We start from the raw sequence: 21,590 nt of genomic DNA, 5'->3' as shown, positions 1-21,590 counted from the left end.
TGATTCCCAGCCCCTGATAGCTAGACTTTTGCCTAAGGCTGTGCCAGACTATGCCCATTCTTGTGTGATGGTGAAAAGCTGACATTTTGTAAATAACTAGATGGTAGAACAGCTGAGAATAGTGAATATTACAGATGTTAAAGGCACAGTAGGAGGTATTATGTAGCCTGTACCTGATCTGGATGAAGTATTGCTCCTTCCTACTTTCTGCTTTCCTTATGCCATCGTTAAGAAGAACAGCACAACATTTAATGATAACAGGAAAATGAATGAGCAAGAGCAAAAACAAAGATAAAGTATATTTTGCTTGAGGTTAATGGAGTTAAACATGAGCCAAAAACATTTCTTTGAAACTGCATATTGTGTTCCAAAAATCATTAAAAGTGTTTTCTTAGCATTATTTGGAATCATAAATTTAATTTTCACCTTTAGCTTAACACTAAATGGAATATGAAAGTATTCCATTTTAAGTTAAGTAGTTAATGCTTAAAGCTGAAGTTACTTTCAAATACTACTCTCCCTGTATTGAAGAGAAAATGAGGGACAGAGTAAATGTCTCAATTGTAATAAAATCTGTATCTATTTCTTCTATCCTTGAATTACACAAAATCATTTGTTAATAAGATAAACTCAGTGAAAAGATTTAAGAGAACATGCTTTACAATTTTTATTTTTTATCACAAATTATTCATGAATTTTGGTGCTGCAGAATTCCACACAAAGCAATGGATTCACTTTCTTCATTTAACTGAGGTAAGCAACGAGGAAAAATCTGAAATGCAAAAGCTTTTTAACCAAGGCTCTTAAACTTGTTTCTTCCACATAATTTCCATGGAGTAATCATCAACAGCAGTACTTCTGACCTCTTTCATTGGATATGACTCATGCTTCATCAAGCTCTAAATTCATCCTGTGAAACTTCTGAAACTACTTATTAGATTTGAAATTAGTCTACCCCTGATATGAAGTACAATGAGTGGAGAAAGAAATCATCTTCTGTCTGCAGCTGTGCAGAGTGATGACATGGAGTGATGACACCTCACTCCCAGCTGATTTTTCCCACCTCCCTGATAGAAGTAACCACCCTTTCCCTTCCCATCTGCCAGACGAGCTTTTCCTGTGAACAGCCCCTTCTTAGTTTCCAACAAGATTAGCTAAGGAATGCTTGAACACTTTAATTAGTAAATCTGATTTAAATACCCTCATTTGGGTTGAAGCAGGATAGAAAATGCAAAAAAAAGCAATGACCCCAGAGGAAGGTGGCAGACTGGGGAGGGGAGGGTGCGGTGCGGTGCAGTGCAGGTTCCAAACAGCAACTTTTCAACTTCTATGCTGCAGATGGAGAGCAATGGGTCTCTGCTGCAGGACTTAGACTGCATTATGATGTCTTCTTAGTGTATGTCAGAAGTGGCTGATGTAAGACACGGTGTATATTTGTCCATGACACACTTGGTTTAGAAAGTCCTCCACCCTGAGAGTAGACTTCTCACCCCACAGTGTCCTACATCACCCCCCTTGCTGTGGAGATGCAAAGGTTTTTGGACTGAGAGGTAAATTTTCCTTTGGAGATGGTGTGAGTACAGTTTTGTCTGGTTTACATTACTATTGAATTTGCTGTAAGCCCTGATCAAAAGCAATAAGATCTACCCCTTTTTGCCACTGACTGCAGCACTGATATAAGTACTTAGTCAGCTATCAGATAAGCCAACTAATCTGAAGGACTAAAAATTTAAAATCAAGTCCTTCTTTTTTTTTTGCCCCAGAAGTTTTATGGGTCTGATCCTACTCATTGAATGCTGCTTTGGAGAACAGTCACACACTAAATACATATGTCAAGGATGAAGGGATGGAAGTGCCCCTTTCAGTCACAGACTGGTCTTAGATCTGCTTATACTAGCTGAGTTACACACTCCAGTTTATCATGTGAAGGATTATGATTAGCCCAGCAAATTTAACGTGGCAATAAACATTTTAAGAGACCTGCTCTCTGAGTCACTCCTGAAAAAGCAGTCACCACTGATATCTTAAAAAAAAAAAAAAAAAAATCTGCTTGAAGTTTTCTTGCCTGTAATAATAAAAAAGACTTAAGTAAGACCAAACACAGAAACACAAATTTCAATAGAAACCTACTGTGTGAATGAATCAGAAAAGTGAAGTGAAATATCCTCAGACCTTTAGCAGACATGTGATTTGTTCATTAAAGATGATGTGAAAGGCAGAGCAAGTTTCCATGATAAATTACAGATACTAAACCATAAGCAACAACACCTGTTTTCATTAGTAAAGGGCTTGTAATGGCAGCGATTATCCATGTGCCAAATGTCTGACTACATGTAAGATAAGTGATATTAAAAGTGTTTTTTGTTGTTGTTATCAAAATCAATGGTAGTTCTTGTTCAGAAACAACTTACTGCAAATATAAGACAGCTATCATAGTCATGGCATGCTAATTAGTAGTACTGATTAGCAGTAAGACAGGTCTTTAATTCAGCAAGCAGGTCTCATTATCAATCAGTTTTGAATAATATAGTTCCAAGTTTCATGAAATTATACTGGTAGTTTTTTGGTGCAAATATCTATTACTGGTCAGATAACATATTTTCAGAACACCTGTTTGTACATGGTAGTGTATATAAGCAACAGGGAATACTGAAAGGTTGAGAGAAGAATGAAAGATGTTTCTTTCAGTAATTTTTGTGTCCTGAGCCTGGATCACATATTCCTATATCTAAAGAGGAAAGTCTGCAGAACATCCATGGTAAAAAGCAGAAGAGTAAACTTTCAGATGAATGAAACATTTAGTTTCCTTTTTTATTTTTTTTCCCCTCATTGAGTCAAATAACTATGTGAGTCTGACAGAGTCTGACATTAACCATGCTGTATCATTGAAGAATCACTGTGGATTAAAACATTTACATCACAATAACATTTTGGTGAAAAAATACACTAAGACACGTTCAGTTGTATCCCTTTCTTTTTAAGCAGTCTGATTACTTGCAGACCTAATACTCATAGTAAAGACTTATAGAAGGCAATTTATGGCCTATCTTGAACATGTTTTTTTTTTTTTTTTCATAAGCCCTAGAAAAAGATAACCAATAACTTTCTATATTTACTTCGCTCCAGTAATTTGTACGAAGTAGTCTTACACATATTAATGTAATTTCATTGTACAATTGTTTATCACTAACAAAATTCCAAACCTAATATAATTTTAAATTTTGCAAGAAAAAGAGATAAAAGACTTGGATCTCTTACACTGCTAGAGAGAATTATTATGTAAGAGAGAATTTTTTTATTGGTTTTGGTATTTATGTAGTACAAAGTAATCAAAATGTAGTTTAATACTCTTTTTGTTTCTATATGACTTTCCTCTGTTTGCTACTAGAACCAAGCATGAATCAGAGAATCATAAAATTGCCTGGGTTGGAAGGGACCTCAAAGATCATCTATTTCCACCTCTCCCCCTCTCCACCATCTAAGAATATGCAGCGCTATCAGTCCAAGCCTGCCATACAAATCAGGTCATAGAGGTTATAGAGTAAACCAAAAGCGAGTTCTTTATATCGAGTGAATTCTTTAGGGGATCTTTTAGTAAATTTGTCCCAATCTTGTTGCCTAAATTACCTGCCTTCACCTAACTCCCCTGACACTCAACCTTTCTCACAACATAAGACTCTGGATGTTAAACTTGAGTACTTCTAATCACAAATCACTTCATAGAACAGACTTGTCCAGAATAACTCATTATCTTACATTTTATTTATTTATTTATATTTTTTTTTCTTGGAGAAATCTGAAGTGAATAATAAAGCATGATACTTATTGAAAGAGATGGAACATACCGCAGCATTCTGGAATAATTAAAAATAATCATGATGACCAAGGTACAAAGTGAGCTTTTGGGTAAGAATAAATTGCTGTTAAAAGCAACATCATTTATTTATTTATTATCAATCTGATCAGATTTCAGCTTTACTCTCATTCAATTTACCTTCAGCAGAAAAATAAATAAATAAATAAATAAATAAATAGATAATCTTGCAGGATGGGGACCCTAAGGCATACCAATGGATCTGCTTCAATGACATCGTCCAGGACCAAAGTTATGAAGTTATGATCTGACACACAGAAATCACCCTTTCAGGTAGTCATACGTGAAGGAAATCTTATAGACTAAAAGTCAGTTACCTAAACAAGACTACCTCAGACACAGAGGTCAACACAGTAGTCTTATAAAACTAAAGCAAATGAAAAGAGTCTAATAGTAAATTATGTATTGAGCAGCAACGACAATTAAATAACTTTAAAATTAATGAATCACATGAACTTAAGAAAAAAAAAAGATCTTTGGAACAGCCTTTATAGAATATTTGAGTCTGAGATATGTAGGATAGTTTGAGCATGTAAAATGAAAAATTGAATGTTTTACTAGATTGATCCAAAAAATTGATGGGAAAATGGGTATATGAATCTCCTCTCTGCACTTCTTCTTTCTGCATATTGTCACTTGCTGGTAAATAATCTGTGATTTTCACTATAAATTTGCATATTTACCAGGTTTTGCATGATTTCACTGGGTCAACACTCACATAAATTCATCGTCATACATTAAAATAAAACAATTAATAGAGCAATAAAGGCTAACACACACTTTAGAATAATTCCAAGAGCTTCAAAAATTGGCAATGCTTTACAGTTTCATGAAATCTTAAGATGTATGGTGAAGTCTTGTCTTTTGTTGATGTATCTGGGGAAATATATATAACATAATATATATAATATATATTAATTATACATTAAAACAGATTATCACAATTATTAATCTAGTGATGAAGTAATATTCAATGAATTTTCCAAATCAATAAACATTTAGAAATGCTGTGAAGACCATGTACTGCAAATCATATTTCTAAAATTAAATATAATATCATTTTTTTTCCTAAATTCACTTAGTTTAAAAAATATTTATTTCATTGTAAAAAAAGAAATTAATAAGAAAAACAATTTTGTTTTCTAGGACTGTGAAGTAGATGTCAGCATGCATTTGGTGACAAAACTAGAATTAATTTATTTTTTGTTTATAGTAAAATAGCAGTATTAATTTTACATGAAATATACATATGTATAAATAGTGCAAATGGACAAATTATCATTGACTTCAGGGGGAAATCTTGCCAAAACACTGCTTCTAGAGTTTCTTCACTCTCCTGCATTTCCAAAGTTGCTATGAAACCCATTGCAAATTTCATTTTCTACTGTATGCAAATTTTTATTCAATATTTTTGCTTTTTATTTTTTACTTATTTTATAATGTAAAGAAACTTTACTTCTGAAATTATTTCATCATCTGAGTTGCCAAGCTTACAATGTTTTAGCTCTTTGATATTTGATACACTTTGTAAATGCAACCATCAGCTTTCAGGTGATAGCTTCCCAGAGTTTACCATCACCATCAAATTAACAAACTAACAAACAAACTAACAAAAAAGGAATGCAGATAAGCTTAAACAATTTGGAACCATTATGGGCTCAGTAAGTTTGCATCAAACACAAAATAAAAGTTATAATAAAATTAAAGTTGTTATCTCCTGGTAATAAGACCTTGCACTTGACCTGAGTTCCACATGTCGTGAAAAGCTGTGAACAGAATGTTAATATGAATGTGATGGTAATTTTTGTACTAGGCTAAAGCCTGAATGAAGTGGTGTTTTGCCTGGTTGAATTGGAAATACCTAATCTCACAAGTGTACTCAGAAGTGGTGACTCTTCTGTAAATTCAGAAAGGGAACAAAACTTGATGTCACTTTAACTGTGGCATCACTGTTCCTACATTTAATACAGAAGAAGGCTCAGCAAGTGAAATCACTGAAAGCAAATTGAATGCTTACAGAGTTAAACATTCCTCTGATTTTTATTGATTTTCATGATATTTCAGTTTTCTAAAGCCTCACTTGCTGGTATAATAATTAGTTTATTGTCTCTGTTTTCATTAACATTAAAACAAGTAAAAAATAACTCAGATTTTGGCCTTTATATTTAGAGTAGATGTGAGGGAAAGATGTATAAAAGCTGGAAAACAAGGAGGAAAAGATCAGAATATATATATATATATATATATATATATGTATTATATATGTATTATATATATATATATATATATTTTTTTTTTCTTTTAGAGTGTTCCATATTTGAAGAGAAGTATATCATATACAAGAACTGAGAAAGAAAATGGTGAATATACAATTTTATTTCCGGTCACTTTAATTTGGCAGTAGGCAATGACTGACTATAAGTTTACAGGAATACAAAGGCTTCTTCTATTTAACGAAACAAGTGATCTATTCTATATGAATTATACTTAATTAAAAAATAAATAAATAACTAAAGTAAAATTTCATCTTTCATCTTAACATGATGGTATAAACTCTGTTTTTTTTTCAAACAATTTTATTCACATCAGGATACCTCTTCTCCGTGAGAATACATCAGGTCTATCTTTGCTCCCCTGCCCTCCCACCCCATCCCCCCCTCCTTTTACATACAACAAATATTTTCCTTCATTCCTCACTGTAACAGGCTGAAGAATTGTAAGAAACTTCTTACTGCAGCATGCAGGATTAATCACTGAGAAGTACATATTTGCGGACTGATCAGCAGCCCAGTTTGTCAGCAGCTATATAAAGGATCTTGACCATCTGGTGATGGGATATGGAAATGCCAGCACTTGTACAACAGCTACATCCAGGAGACCTCTCTCATGTGAGGAGCAGTTAGTCATGTAGAAATCAATCTCCTTACCTCTGGAAATGACTTAATTCTCTATAACCCAAAGGAAAATATAAACTCCTATTTGGTGGTGATTTTGCTTACACAGTAGGGGGAAGACCTGAGCCATTGTTGTTACAAACATATTACAAGTTCTGCTGGCTAGTTTAATTCTTAAAGAAATAGAAGAAATACTGCTCAGCTGCTTTCCCTGAATAACAACTAAGCATTTGTAAGGTTATTTTTCTATGTTCTTCCTCCAAAACTTAAATTAGCATTACTAATAGAAGTATTAGGTGGAATGGCAAAACTCAGTGGAAACTTACTTTGTGAACATTAAGATTCTTAAAGATATTCCAACTCAGAAATATATCCAAATCCATACATAATACCCATGTTATTTTCAGATTTTCATAAACACTTTTCCTTCCTTCCTTCCTTCCTTCCTTCCTTCCTTCCTTGCTTCCTTCCTTCCTTCCTTCTTCTCTCTCTTTCCATACCTCCCTGCCATAAAGGCAAGAGAAATGCTATGAGAAATTACTCTGTACTCTTTTGTTCTCCATTCCAGGAACATAACTATAAGCAGAAGACTAGACAGTTGCCTTGGAGATAGCACTTGGATTGCCATCAAAGTGTGCCACACATCAAATGTGCTGAAAGTATACTTAAAATTTATACAGGACTGGAATGAAAGTTATCCACCTATTCTCTTCAGAGGATTAGGAAAATAAGGAACAGAGGTGAGAGGAAAAAGAACAGCAGGAAAAAGCTTGTTATGGTATACATATAAATTTCAGAAAATTGAAATGTTGGTGTCTACCTCACAGGTACTAATCTGGTAATTATTTTTTTTTCAATACTAAAACCAAAATGCAAGAAAATCTCACCTGTCTTGAACAATAAATAAATAAATAAATAAATAAATAAATAAATAAGGGTAAATTGTTTACAATTCAACAGTAGAATCAGAATCATAGGATATCGTGAGTTGGAAGGGACCCACAAAGATCATTGAGTTCAACTCCTGGCTCCACACAGGTTTTCCCCAAAATTCAGACCATATGACTAAGAGCACAGTTCAAACACTTCTTAAACTCCAACAGCCTTGGCGCCATGACTATGTCCCTGGCGAGCCTGTTCCAGTGTGCGACAACCCTCTCGGTAAAGAACTTCTTCCTGATATCCAGCCTGAACCTCCCCTGTTGCAGCTTGACACCATTCCCTCGGGTCAAAACCCTGGTCACTAAAGAGAATAGATCAGCACCTGCCCCTCCACTCCTCCTTGTGAAGAAACTGTAGACTGTGATAAAGTCTCCCCTCAGCTTTCTCTTTCCCAGGCTGAACAGCCCAAGTGACCTCTGCCGCTCTTCATACGTCATCCTCTCTAGGGCCCTTCACCATCTTAGTAGCCCTTCTCTGGACATACTCCAAGAGTTTAATGTCCTTTTTTGTACTGCGGTGCCCCGAACTGCACAAGTACTCGAGGTTAGGCCACACCAGTGCAGAGTGGTGTGGGACAATCACTTCCCTTTACCAACTAGCAATGCCATGCCTGATGCATCCCAGGATACAGTTGGCCCTCCTGGCTGCCAGGGCACACTGCTGGCTGATATTCAGCTTGCTATCAACCAGAACACCCAGATCCCCCTCTGCAGGACTGCTCTCCAGTGTCTCATCATTCAGTCTAGTATAGCCATAGTCTATAGTATAGTCTATAGTATAGTCTAGTATAACCCAGTATAGCCAGGGTTGCCCTTTCCCAGGTGAAGGACCCATCACTTTTTCTTGTTAAACATCACATGCTTGGTGATTGCCCAGCTCTCCAATCTGTCCAGATCCTTCTGCAAGGCATTTCCACCCTTTCAAGGCTTTTCTACCCTAATATTGTTGGGTTGATCTATACATAATTTAAGAGATTTTCTTAGAAAAGGAGGAAACCTTGTTTCTTCATTCTCTGTACTTCAATCTAGAAAAAAAAAATAAAAAAAAAAATTACTTAATGGCCAGCTAAAATATCCCTTGTTTTTACAGAAGCAGACTACGAGGAGAAGAACAGTATCAGTATATTTCAATTATGGATTTAGAACTACTGGCAATTTTGGCTGTTTTTTTTTGTTTATTTGTTTGTTTGTTTTTGACTGTGTAATTATAGCTATAAACACCATGTTTATTTCTTTAATAAAATTTAATGTAACTAATACAAGGTGTTCTTTTTTTTTTTTTTGTATGTTTGTTTGTTTGTTTTTTTTGTTTTTCTATTTAAGTGTCTGTGTCAAAGACAAAGCAGGGTACAGGATATTCCATGTCCTGTGAAGGACATAGGAATACCATAAGAATATACTTTTTCATTTTTGATGAGAAATTAAAATGTTTCTGTTTGAATCTCTGCCAATGCTAAATAAATAAATAAATGATCACTTTAAAAAAAGTGAAATAGTAGGATGTAGAGTTATTTTAATGTAAGACTCTAGTAAAAATAAAACTTTATTGTTATGGATATCCAACTAAATGTTTTTCTTTGATGAAAAGGAAATGGTAGCTCTTATTAATGGAATACCAATCTGGTGCTGAATCTTCATCCAGTCATTCTCACCTCCTACCTTCTGTCATCCCCTTTTAATGACACATTAAAGGAAAGGATTATATAAAAGAAGCCTATTATAAATAAAATAGAATGAGTCACCAGAAGATACTTGAAATCATTCTGTCCAATACAGTGGTGTATTCCTATTTAATTTGCTTGCTTTATGACTTATATGTCTACGTTGCTAAAATGACAGGTATAATATAGTTCCAGCATCAGTGAGCTAAACTGTACCTGCTTCACACACAAATGTCAAGATAACACTAGATGTTCATTGTGTTTTAAAGGATTATGGCCTTAAAAATAATTGTTCTGACACAACACTATACTTCAGCAAGTCTAAAATTTGTCTTCAGAAATGACTCACATTTTTCCAGTTAGGAACATACAAGGAATTATCCTTAGATCAAGGTCTCTGTTGAGGAGTAGCTGTTTTCTTCAGATGGAATATGACGACATTAGTTTTCCTTTTCTTCCTATAGATTGCTTTCTCTTTCATAAGCAAAAACTGTGTGCAGGAAAAATACAAATGAAATATGACACTTGATTCATACATACTGTGTAAACTTAACTTCATACAGCAGAGGAGTGAGAAAGGAATGTCAGCTAGGAATCAAATCATGACATTTGTTTAAGAGAACAGGTTCTGGAATAAAAGATGTAATGTGCCTGCCTACAATCAAGGCAAATACTCATCATTGGAATGTGGAATTCATACACAGTTGACATGCAATTAAAATTTTATAAACACTAAAATGTATTTGCAATAAATAGGTCAGAGGCACATCTGATATGGATTTTAGTTACTCTGCTAGTTCTCAATTTTGCTATTGCGTACACTCAGCAAGTTTTCAGATGACTTCTGTTGTCACAACAGAAGGACAGGATATCATTCAAAGGGACCTGGGCAGGCTGGAGAAGCAGGCCCATATGAGGTTCAACAAGTCCAAGTGCAAAGTGCTGCACCTGGTCAAGACAATCCAAGGCAGGAGTACAGACTGTGAGAAGAACTCATTGAGAGCAGCACCGTGGCGAGCCCTTGGAGGTTCTGGTAGAAAAGAGGCTTGACATGAGCCTTGATGTTAACTTAAAAAGGGTTCAAAGGGGTTTTATTCCATTGTGATTGCTAATTACATCATAAATAAGCCAGAGTTAAACATATCTTGGTATGTATACTTTCTTATAGATATACCTTTTTATCCCTTACAGGTCTTGCTTTTGCTATCCACTCTTGTGTTTAGTCAAGTATGAGAACATTGCAAAGCAAATTATACATATCACATTTTTAGAACCTTCCTTTGCTGCAATGAACAGCTTATATAGGTATTCAGAGTGGAAGGAGAAAATTTAAGTATAGAGGCGTTCTGTTAACTAAAGGGTTGGAAAGGTCTACATCTCAAATATGGCTGTTCCCAAAACTTGTACAAAAAAACAGTCAGACATAGAAAACTGATATAATGCAGTGCCATTTATATAGGCTGGCATTTGTGAAAAAGAATATTCATCTGCATGAATGGTATTCATGCATATTTAAAACTGTATTTCAATGTCTATTATGATTATAAGCTATTTTCTTTCTCTACACTAGCTCTTAAATATATCTTCTTTTCTCAGATCCTGTGAAAGAAAATAGGCTCCAAAATATCAAAGGACAACTCTGAATAGGTTGGGGAAGATTTTTATTTTTTTCCCCCCTTTGGATAACTTTCAGATACAAGAATAAAGCCATTCCAATCTAACATTCTTTGATCTGAATTTCAGGCTGAAAATCTAACAGGAACAGAAACACTTCGAAGTTTTCTTTTCGTCTTTGTTTTATTTTGGTCACAGTATCAGAATCCAAATACACACATTCCATGAAAGAAAACAGCTGCTATACCCATAAGAGGACTTATGCCTCCTCATTTTGCCTAGCTCCCTCAATACCTAGATGATCAAATACCATGATCAAGTGCCATCTGGTGTTTCAGGAAGCTACAGTCTGTACTCAATTGACTTTTCACTCATAAAGGTTTCCTGGGCATCTGAAGATTTTTTTATTTTTTTTTTTTGGCATAGTTATAGCTCCCTATGGGCTGACAATTAAGCACATGAAATCTTCAAGATCTATAAGCTAGGATCCCAGCTCAGCTCAGATCTAAATCTGGTGGGTATTTTTTACCGCACAGATCACAAAATTAGGCTTGAGGAAATCAAACAAACAAAAAACAAACAAACAAAAAGCCATATGAAGTCAGATAAAGCAATTGAACCCTTACATGAAGTCAGATAAAGCAATTGAACCCTTATTCTTACCTCATAGATAAGAATTACATTCTGCATTATATATATATTATTATTAAATTTACATTATGTAAAAATTATGTAAAACCCTTTTTAAAGGGTTTTACAGAATTGGACCCTCATTTTTTCCCATTATTGTTGCCCTTTTTTACACACACACACAAAAAAAAAAAAAACAAAAAAAAAACTTTTTTTTTTAGAAAAGTCAGAAAAAGAAATTCAACATAATAACGATTAGGTCTCATCCATTATTGTTTTAATTGATGAACATAAAAGCTGATGGATAATAAACTTTGATATAGGAGGAAGCATAAAATGATACACCTTAATGTGTAATGATATACCCTAATGTGTAATGTGTATACCTATATGTCTTAATAACACTCCTAAATAGACCAGGATAAGATTTTAGACCAGGATAAGATTTTACTCTCAGAAAGGAAAGACTTTACCAAAAAAAAGTTTGCAGAATAACGTTCAAGGACAGTTTCTATGCAAGGAATCTAAATGAGGTAAGAAGTAGTCTTTGGGGAAAATTCAATATTTCAGTTATCAAACATATAATCATAGTATGTTGATGAACTCTAATGAATATTTTTTTAAGGCCAATGTCTAAATGATAGAAAGTCCTTAATAGCCAGAATTATGCTTTTAATTTTTATGACAAAAAAACAGCAGCTTTGTCCTGGTCTTTTCATAACTTCTAGGTTATTTTAGAAGAACCGTATATGTTTGAGATAATAGCTTACTTTGATGAATAAATTGTGGTTTGGTAATTTGTTAGATGGAAAAAATATCTACAAGGGGGTACTATGATATTCAATATTCACTGAGTTTACTATTTATTTGCAAAGACTGTAGATAAAAGAAGATAAACTTACATTTTAAATAAAGACATTAAAAATATTTGTGTTCAAGAAAGATACTCTAATCATTCTAGGCTATATGTTAAGGGATTTAAAAGATTTTCATACTGGGACAATTTAGTTACAATGAATAATTTGGATAGTTAAGTGTTAAAACATGAAAATGGATAGGTAAAAATTGTTAACTTCAGGATTTTTTTTTTTTTTCCCAAAGTCATTTAAAATTATGATGTATCTTAGATCTGTTAGTCATAGTTGTGCAGTCCTACTTTCTGTTTTCCAGGTATTCTTTCACTGTCTCAGTTTCCCCTTATATATTCACTTACCTATTCCCACAGATCAACTGGCCTTGACTGGTAGATCTAGAGTTTCAAGGATGCCACCACGTTCATGAAAGACAAAGAAAATAACAATGCTTGGCGGTGAACAGGCCAGCAATTCCCAAAATACTCATTCAATTTTTGTGACATTTTAGCAAAGATCTGAACTGATGAAACATTAATCAGAACTGTCCATAAATCACAGAATCACAAAATCACACAATTGAAAGGGTTGGAAGGGACCTTGAAAGATCATCAGGTCCAACATAAATTATAACTATATTTCTGTAAGTTCTCCTTAAGTTTCAGGTTGTCAGGATGCTCTCTGGTATAGCTCTACTAATGATTTTTCATATGAATGCCTCTTTTTTCTGACAGATCTTCTTTTAAGTTGTCTGCTGACAGTTCTTATTTTATAATGCAGATGGAGCACATGAGGATGCAGAAACAGACTGCAATGAGAATTTTAGAGGTCTGAGGTAACAACAGAAGAGGGCCTGAAAAATATTATTAAGAATAATATATATATAAGGATAATATGTAGCTATATAATTTCAAAAAATATTGATAGCAAGTAGAAGGTTAAGTCCATTTTGCATAGATAAATTTCTCTCTCTCTCTCTTTTTTTTTTTTTTTTTAATTTTCCTCCTTTCCCTTTCCCCTTCCATTTCCCTCATTTCCCTTTCCCTTTCCCTTTCCTTTTTTTTTTTTAATATAGTTATAGTTGGTTTTCAGCTAAGTATGTCCTGAGGCAGGCCAAGGACAAATGTAACAGTTTACGTTACCACCTAGAAAAACTACCTGAATCAACACAAATGTCAATAATTATTTCAATAATTATTTTTATTTTATTTGAGTTGGTTTGATCAAAATGTTTTATCTCACCAAGTCATCCAAAAAGCTATCTATGTTTTACTACATCTGCAATTAATTTTCTTGAATGATTTCAACTCATTTAATACGTTAATGTAATCCTTAGAAAAATGAATCCCAAACTTTACTACCGTAATTGATTATAAATAATCATATGTGATGAATATTCTTCATGTTTTGGTAGGAAATTTGTAACTACTTTTTATAGATCAGTTTAAATATCAAGATAAGACCTTGAAAATTTAAAGTAGGCAAACCTATACTTAGACAAGAATAAGATATATCTGAGGATAATATGTAGCTATGGTAATAGTGTTTGTAATATGCTAAACATGGGATGGTCATGGTAATCAATTGGATGGATTGGTTTGCAAATATATAGTGTCATTAGAAGAGTTGTTTAAACATAGAATATAAAACATAAAAAAAAAGAAAAGTGAAAGTATTTTTTACAAAAATATATAAATAAATGATTCTACCCTGCTAAAATAACAAATTTAGCAAAATGTGGTATAAAGTATATTTATATATATATAAATCAAAAAGAATCTGAAAAGTGTACATTATTTTTGACAATTCTAGAAATAATGATGGAATGTGTGAGAACCTTAAGACTATCAGTACAGATGGTATGTATGGGAAGGAGTATCATGTGTAAGAAAACAAATGTCTAGATAAATAATGGGAAAAAAAAAAAAAGAGAGAGAGACTAAAATACTAAAATTAGCCTGAACTCCCTCAAAATACCTGTAGATGCCTTTCCAGAAAACAAAATTGCAAGATAGACATGTATGATGGAAAATTTAAAACAAGGAATGAGAACAGTATGAGATTGAAGTTCATCTCAGTAATGAAATTTGTGAGGACAAGAATTTGGGAATATAATAAATTTTTTGTACATTCAACATAAAGAAATGGAAGAATCAGAATCTGAATTTGTTTACTTCTGTCTACTGTGTTTTGAATAACCTGAAGTGATAACTGTATCTAAGAGCAGGAAATAAATTTAAAAAAAAAAAAAAAAGAAAAAAAAGAAAAAAGTGGGGGGAGGTGGGGGAATAAGACAAATGTTTATAATCTATTGTGGTGAACAATTTACTGAAGTCATATTTGCAAAGTAATTACTCGATTAAAGTTCTTTTATCATTTAATATTTAAAAATAAACAAAACACAACAAAACAAACAAAACCAACCAAACAACAACATATAAATCAGCTGTAACTTTGAAAGAGGGCTATGAATCTTTAACTTTTATTATAACAGTTTCACCAGAAAAAAATACAAAATTTTGTCCAGAAGGTCTTTTTGTAGGAAAAAAAAAATAAACAAACAAATTCTGACACACTAAAAATAAACACGACTTGTCAAGAGCCATCTATGATGATGGTCTAAGAAACCAACCAACCATACAAGACTGTAATGTAAAACCTTATCTGTGTGAATACATAAAAAAAAAAAAAAAAAGTGAAAAAAAAAAAAAAAACATTTTTATAGAGGAGCCTTTGAAGTTTATGTTTTTGTTATCTCTCTACTGAAGAATTATAGATATGGCATCAGTGTAGAAGCTGCTTTCAGAATGATAATATGATTGTGAAAAATGGAATTGTTCTGTTCTTCTGTATCAGCTTTCCTTAAATAAATGGTGTCAGAATTTTGATTGTCTTGAAGGCTGCTAACAAAACATCCTGTAACACAATATCATCAAGTAGGATATGCTATATGGCAAATAAATGTAGGCAGAGATAATATGGAAAAATGTTATATTTTCAGTTATTAAAATATGAAACAGACATCTTTCTGTTTGGATTTAACTTTGGGGGGTGCTGGTAGAGTAACAACAGTAAAGTAACAATACTAATACATACTAGTAGTAAGTACTTACTACTGTAATATGTTTTTAAAAGTTGAAGGAAATATGAAAGAAACATATTTTAGACTAATAGGACCTAAATAATTCATTACCATTATATATGAAAGAAAAATAAATAAATAAATAAATGGATGGATCAGTCTGAAATAACTCTTTAAGCCAAGAAGTAGGTATTTATAGCTTAATTTTCCAGGCTCTGTTCTGTACTTCTGCAAAATACTTTATCCAAAGTATTATTATTTGCTTTTTTCAGATAATGTAAGTATAAAAGCAATACAAAATGAACTGTGTCTGCAAGCTCCTAGTACCAGACTAGTTTTATATAGAAACGGAATCCCTCTTATTGTACCTAGAATAGATTATACTGTGTGTTTTACTACTTCCCCCTTCTTTCTATATACTGGTCCCATGGGGTGGAAGTTTCAAAAAACTATTAGTCTGTCTCCTTTCATCAACAATGAAACACACCATATCAAACAGAGGGAGAACTTGGAATGAAATGCTAAAAAAGAAAACAGCAACAAAACATTATTTCAAGCACAATCGCTATGATCTCTTCTGAATTATGTACACTTTTCATCTAAAGAAAAAATATTTTTTCTCTCAAAATATAATAAGATAATTTTCTAATTCTACCCATCTCAAGATGAACATAATTTTAGAAATCATTACTTTGGGTTTCAACACAGATATGACAACATAAACGTTCAACATTTCACGTATCGTGTATATGCCTTATTAAACATTTCAATAGCATAATTTAATTTAATTTAATTTAATTTAATTTAACTGTACATTAAAGTATCTTTCCAGTAGATTCCATTTAGCTGGCTTTCCAGAAAATAAGCTGTGATTTAGTTGAAAGAGTTTTGTTGAAAAGATGGACTACAGCTGATATTTATTCTGTTTTTGTTTTTGTTTTTCATAGAACTTTGTCTACACCTGACATGATCAGTTGTAATTATATTTTCACTGAGGTGATAGATAAAAAAAAATATTTTGTTGATATTTTTATTTAAATTATTTAGTATTATCTCATGATACCTAAGTGCTTGGGAAGCACTGGAATGCTATAGTAATGTCACCAACTGAACTAAAGTCACCGGAAAGGAATAAATCATTGTTTTTGCCATCCCTTCTCTCTTTTTCTAATAGCTGCAGAGTTATATCTGTTATTATAAATTCCAAAGTTCTTCTAAGTATGCAAAAGTCTGGTAAATAGCACAGGAAAAAAAAAAATCTGAACAAAAGAAAAAAGCAAAAACAAAAACAAACTTTTGTTTGTTTGTTTGTTTGTTTTTTTAATATCCCTTTTGTGCTCTTAGAGTTTCTTGTAGAAAAAATGCTAATGCAGAGGACATTTATTTTTCCTCATGCACACTTGATTTGATTCCTTAACCTCTTCATGAGACTACTTACAGATTTTTCCTTTTTCAACAATTTGCATTTAAAACTGTAGAAGTAATATGAGAACAGCCAATGGAAAGTTTGTGTAGTTAAGGACTTCAATAACTTTTAGGCCAACAAACAAAGGTTCCTGTTATTAGATATGTCAAATTCGATAAATTTCACTTGTCTGTATAGGCCTTGAAGTTACTATCTGTATTCAACTGCTTCCATAGGCTTCTGTCAAAGCAGAGTGAATCTCTCTTACCCGAAACCGTCAAACTACTTTTCACCTACAGATCTCAGGAAGGCAGATAATACATAGATGATTTATATGATATTTACATAGATGATTTACTATGATAAAATCATAGATGATTTTAGATAATACAATAGATGATTTAAACATGTTTTTACAACATCATTTATAATAGTCAGTTAAATGCTTATTTAGTTTTCTGTGTTCAGTAGTATATTATACTGTACTGTCCTGGAAAATGGAACCTCTTTCTAACCTGATATAAGCAGACTAAGGATTCTCTTACAGTGGAACTTTAGAGGAAGTTCTAGTACTTATGGATGGGTTGGGAAAAATGTAAGCACTTTATAGTATTGTTATGGTCTAAAGCTGCATTTTTTGCCTTTGGTGAAAAAAAAAAAGGAATAGTTTGAATTTTACAATATTTTTCCCATTTGTACATCTCCTGTTTTTTGTTCTTGTCATGCACTTTATTAATCTCTCTTCTTCAAAATGTCTTTATACTTAACAAATAAAGAAAAATCCAATTAGGAATTTAAACTTCAGCTCAGAAATTTTCTTTCAATTTTATACTATGACAAAATTAAGGACTTAGTCTTCCTTTCTTTTTATTTATTTATTTGCTTGCTTGTGTATTTATTTATTTTCTTTCACTGGTTTGGGACCAGTGGATTTATCCAAAATCATAGAATCTCGTAACGGTTTGGATTAGGAAGGATCTTAAAATCATCTAGTTACAAGCCCCTCTCCCTCTTACCAGCGCCCTTCCACCATCCCTTCCATTAGACAAGGTAACTCAAAGCCCCACCTAGCCTGGTCATGAACACTTCCAGGGATGAGTCTTTAAAAGACTTAGCAGCTTTTAAAGTTTTGTTTGTTTGTTTTTTTGTTGTTTTTAATTTTACATTTCCTTACACACTTAGAGTAATTTAAGTAAAACTGTTTTAAGCTTTTATAAAACTGCTACTGAAAAACTGCACTTATGTTGTACACAACTCCAGAGCTAGGTCAGTCATGGTGGCCCTGGCTGGGGAGGGCAGCATAGCCAGGCAGGGAAGGGCTGTGTAGAACTGGAGCCAGCCCTGCCGTGCCCTTCTTGGGGCAGTAGCTGACAGCCCTGGACCTGACAAGGGAGCCTGGGCGGATGGGCAGATGAGGGAAACCCAGCAAAGACAGATGCAGAAAATGTTCCCAGGGCCTAAAAGATGTTATTTTTATCTTGCAATTAAACACTCTTCATATTTTTGTGACTAGGGCATTTTAACAGTCATAATGATGTGTTGAGGAGTCTATTTTTTCCCTCAAAAGAAAATGGGGTCAGCTGGTAGTTTAGTGTGCATATTTGTATCACCTGTTTTCTCATATCACTGTAATTTCTTTTTTTTTTTTTTTTTCATTTAAAATCTATAATTTTGAATGAGGCAGACCAAAGACAAAAAATCAATGTCTCCGCTATCCAGGCAGGTGATCCCAATTCTATTATCTGTTTGCCTAGTCAAAAGAGAAGAAGGAAGGAAGGAAGGAAGGAAGGAAGGAAGGAAAGAAGGAAGGAAGGAAGGAAGGAAGGAAGGAAGGAAGGAAGGAAGGAAGGAAGGAAGGAAGGAAGGAAGGAAGGAAGGAAGGAAGGAAGGAAGGAAGGAAGGAAGGAAGGAAGGAAAGAAGGAAGGAAGGAAGGAAGGAAGGAAGGAAGGAAGGAAGGAAGGAAGGAAGGAAGGAAGGAAGGAAGGAAGGAGTATTCAGCTATATATTTCATTATAAAGTTGAAATGATTTGATGGACAGGTACACTCTTTGCTGGGTTATAAAACTGGATGGATGTCCAGGCCCAGAGAATGGGGGTGAATGGAGTGAAAACCAAGTGACAACTAGTCATGAGTGGTGTTCTCCTGGGGCCAGTGTTGGTGCTCATCCTCTTTAATATATTTGTACATGATTTGGATGAGTAAATTGAGTGCATCTTTAGTAAGTTTACAAATGACACCAAGCAGGGAGGAAGTGTCAATTTGCCAGAGGGTAGGAAGGCCCTGCAGAGGGATCCGGACAAGATGAGTTGATGTGCAGAGGCCAATGGGATGAGGTTCAAGGTGGCTAGTGCTGGGTCCTGCACTTTGGCCACAACAACCCCATGCAACACTATAGACATGGGGGATAGTGTCTGTAAAGTTGTGCAGAGGACAAGGATCTGGGGGTGTTGGTCAATGCCTGCCTGAATATGAGCCAGCAGTGTGCCCAGGTGGCCAAGAAGGCCAACAGCATCTTGGCTTGTATCAGGAATAGTGTAGTCAGCAGGATCAGGAAGGCAATTGTCCTCCTGTACTCAGCTCTGGTGAGACTGCACCTTCAGTACTGTCTTCAGTTTTGGGCCCCTCAGTACAAGAAGGATATCAAGGCCATGGAACATGTCCACAGAAGGGTTATGAAGCTGGTGAAGGGTCTGGTACACAAGTCGTATGAGGAGCGGCTGAGGGAACTGGGGTTATATGGTCTGGAGAAGAGGAGGCTCAGGGTAGACCTCATTGCTCTCTACAACTACCTGAAAGAAAGGTGTGGGGAGCTGAGGGTCAGCTTCTTCTCAGAGATTACTAGTGATAGGACAAGAGGGAATGGCCTCAAGTTGCTCCAGGGTAGGTTTAGGTTGGAAATTAGAAATTCCTTCTCATAAAAGTAGTCAGGCATTGGAACTGGTTGCACTGGGAGGTGGTGGAGTTACCATCCCGGGGGGTGTTCAAGGAAAGGTTGGACATAGTGCTTAGTGACATGGTTTGGTGGGTGTCACCTTTAGTAAGGCAATGGTTGGACCAGGTGATCTTGGAGGTCTTTTCCAACCTTAACAATTCTATGATTCATCTACAGACAACATTTAGGTAATTAGTGGCATTTATAGACAGTTTTTGCTTTGTAGGAAATGTTTAAAATCTGACTTTAATCCACACTGGAACAGAAATTTATTTTGAAATGAAAAGATTTATTCTAGGAAAACTAACACCAAACAACTCTTTGTCTACACCTTACTCTGTATTTTTTTAAGATGTTTGTAGAATTTCACAGCAAGTGAGCATGTATAAGAATAGTACATATTAAAGTGCCAGGTAGAATATAAGAACTGTCTTACATGCTTTCAGAAAAACTAAATTCAAACTTTTTTAGACCTCCGCTAAAGAGGCCTTCCTGTTGGAGGAAAATAGTTACCTAAAGTCTAAACTAATCATCAAATTTGAACAGAATCATGACTTTTGCAACTAAAACATGCAAATGCTTTTTTGGAGACAACGTATTTAGTAGAAAGAAGAAAAATGGTGATGCTGTATAAGGAAAAATAAACAGGTTCAAGAATGTGTTAAACTTTTCTGTTTGTAGACTTTGAAAGATAGGCAGTTAACTTTCCTGTTCTAGCAATATATATACATATATATATGGAATTTACTTTATAGATATTTACTATAGATATTTATAGTCATTTGGGCTTCAATGCACTTTACCAGGCATAATTTAAACAGATGAGTCACAACACTTTCAGAGCATAAGAAAAAAAATCATCCTTTGTTTTCCAGAAGGTTTAATTAACTCAAAATATTTGTCCAAAACACCAGTGAATATGTTGTCAGAAACATGTTTAGACCTTTATGAATTCATGGCTTTCAAATGCATTCTAATGAAGATTTACATTCCATTCTTTACAAATTTTCATTTAGATTCTTAGATTTTCTATTCACAGAATTATGATAATTCTGAATGATAATTTTAAAATCTGTATGTATGATTGTTTGAGGTTTAGCGTTATATTCCTCCCTTCTTTGCTGTAGGCAAGTTTGCTCACTTAGGTAAATGAACACAGAAGAGCAATTGCATTTGGTGAGAACATATTGGGCCTAATGGGTGTAGTAATCTAATTTCAGCTCTGTCGCTCATCTCTGAACTCCATTTTGGTTATTAACATCAAACAAAAAAATTAATGAAACCACTGAAAGATCTGGATTTTTTATAGACTTTAGAGAGAAAATGTCACTACTCTTTCCACTTCATGTACAAGACTTTCAAAGAAATATAGCTGTTAGCAACAGTTGATGCTTTGTGATAAAATGTATGATGCTTTTTGTCAGTATTTTTAGTGCAGTTGCTCTGTCCTTAAATAATTAGTACTCCTTTAAGCTGCAATACTTCAAATTCATCAAAAGGAAAATGTATTTATTTACTAAATATCCATTAGATTGACACATGTATAAATAACTTTGATTCATTTGCGTGTCTCAGAGGCATGGTTTATTTCCTGTGATAGGTTAGTCACTATTATGACAGTGATATAATTTCTATTCAAAACAATATTTTTATTATATTTTTAATGTATTTATCAGGGTTCCATCTCCTGGATGAAATGTTAGT

Source organism: Anas platyrhynchos, chromosome 1 (genome assembly GCF_047663525.1).
Source record: "Anas platyrhynchos isolate ZD024472 breed Pekin duck chromosome 1, IASCAAS_PekinDuck_T2T, whole genome shotgun sequence".
NCBI lineage: Eukaryota > Metazoa > Chordata > Aves > Anseriformes > Anatidae > Anas > Anas platyrhynchos.
This window is presented reverse-complemented; position numbering follows the sequence as displayed.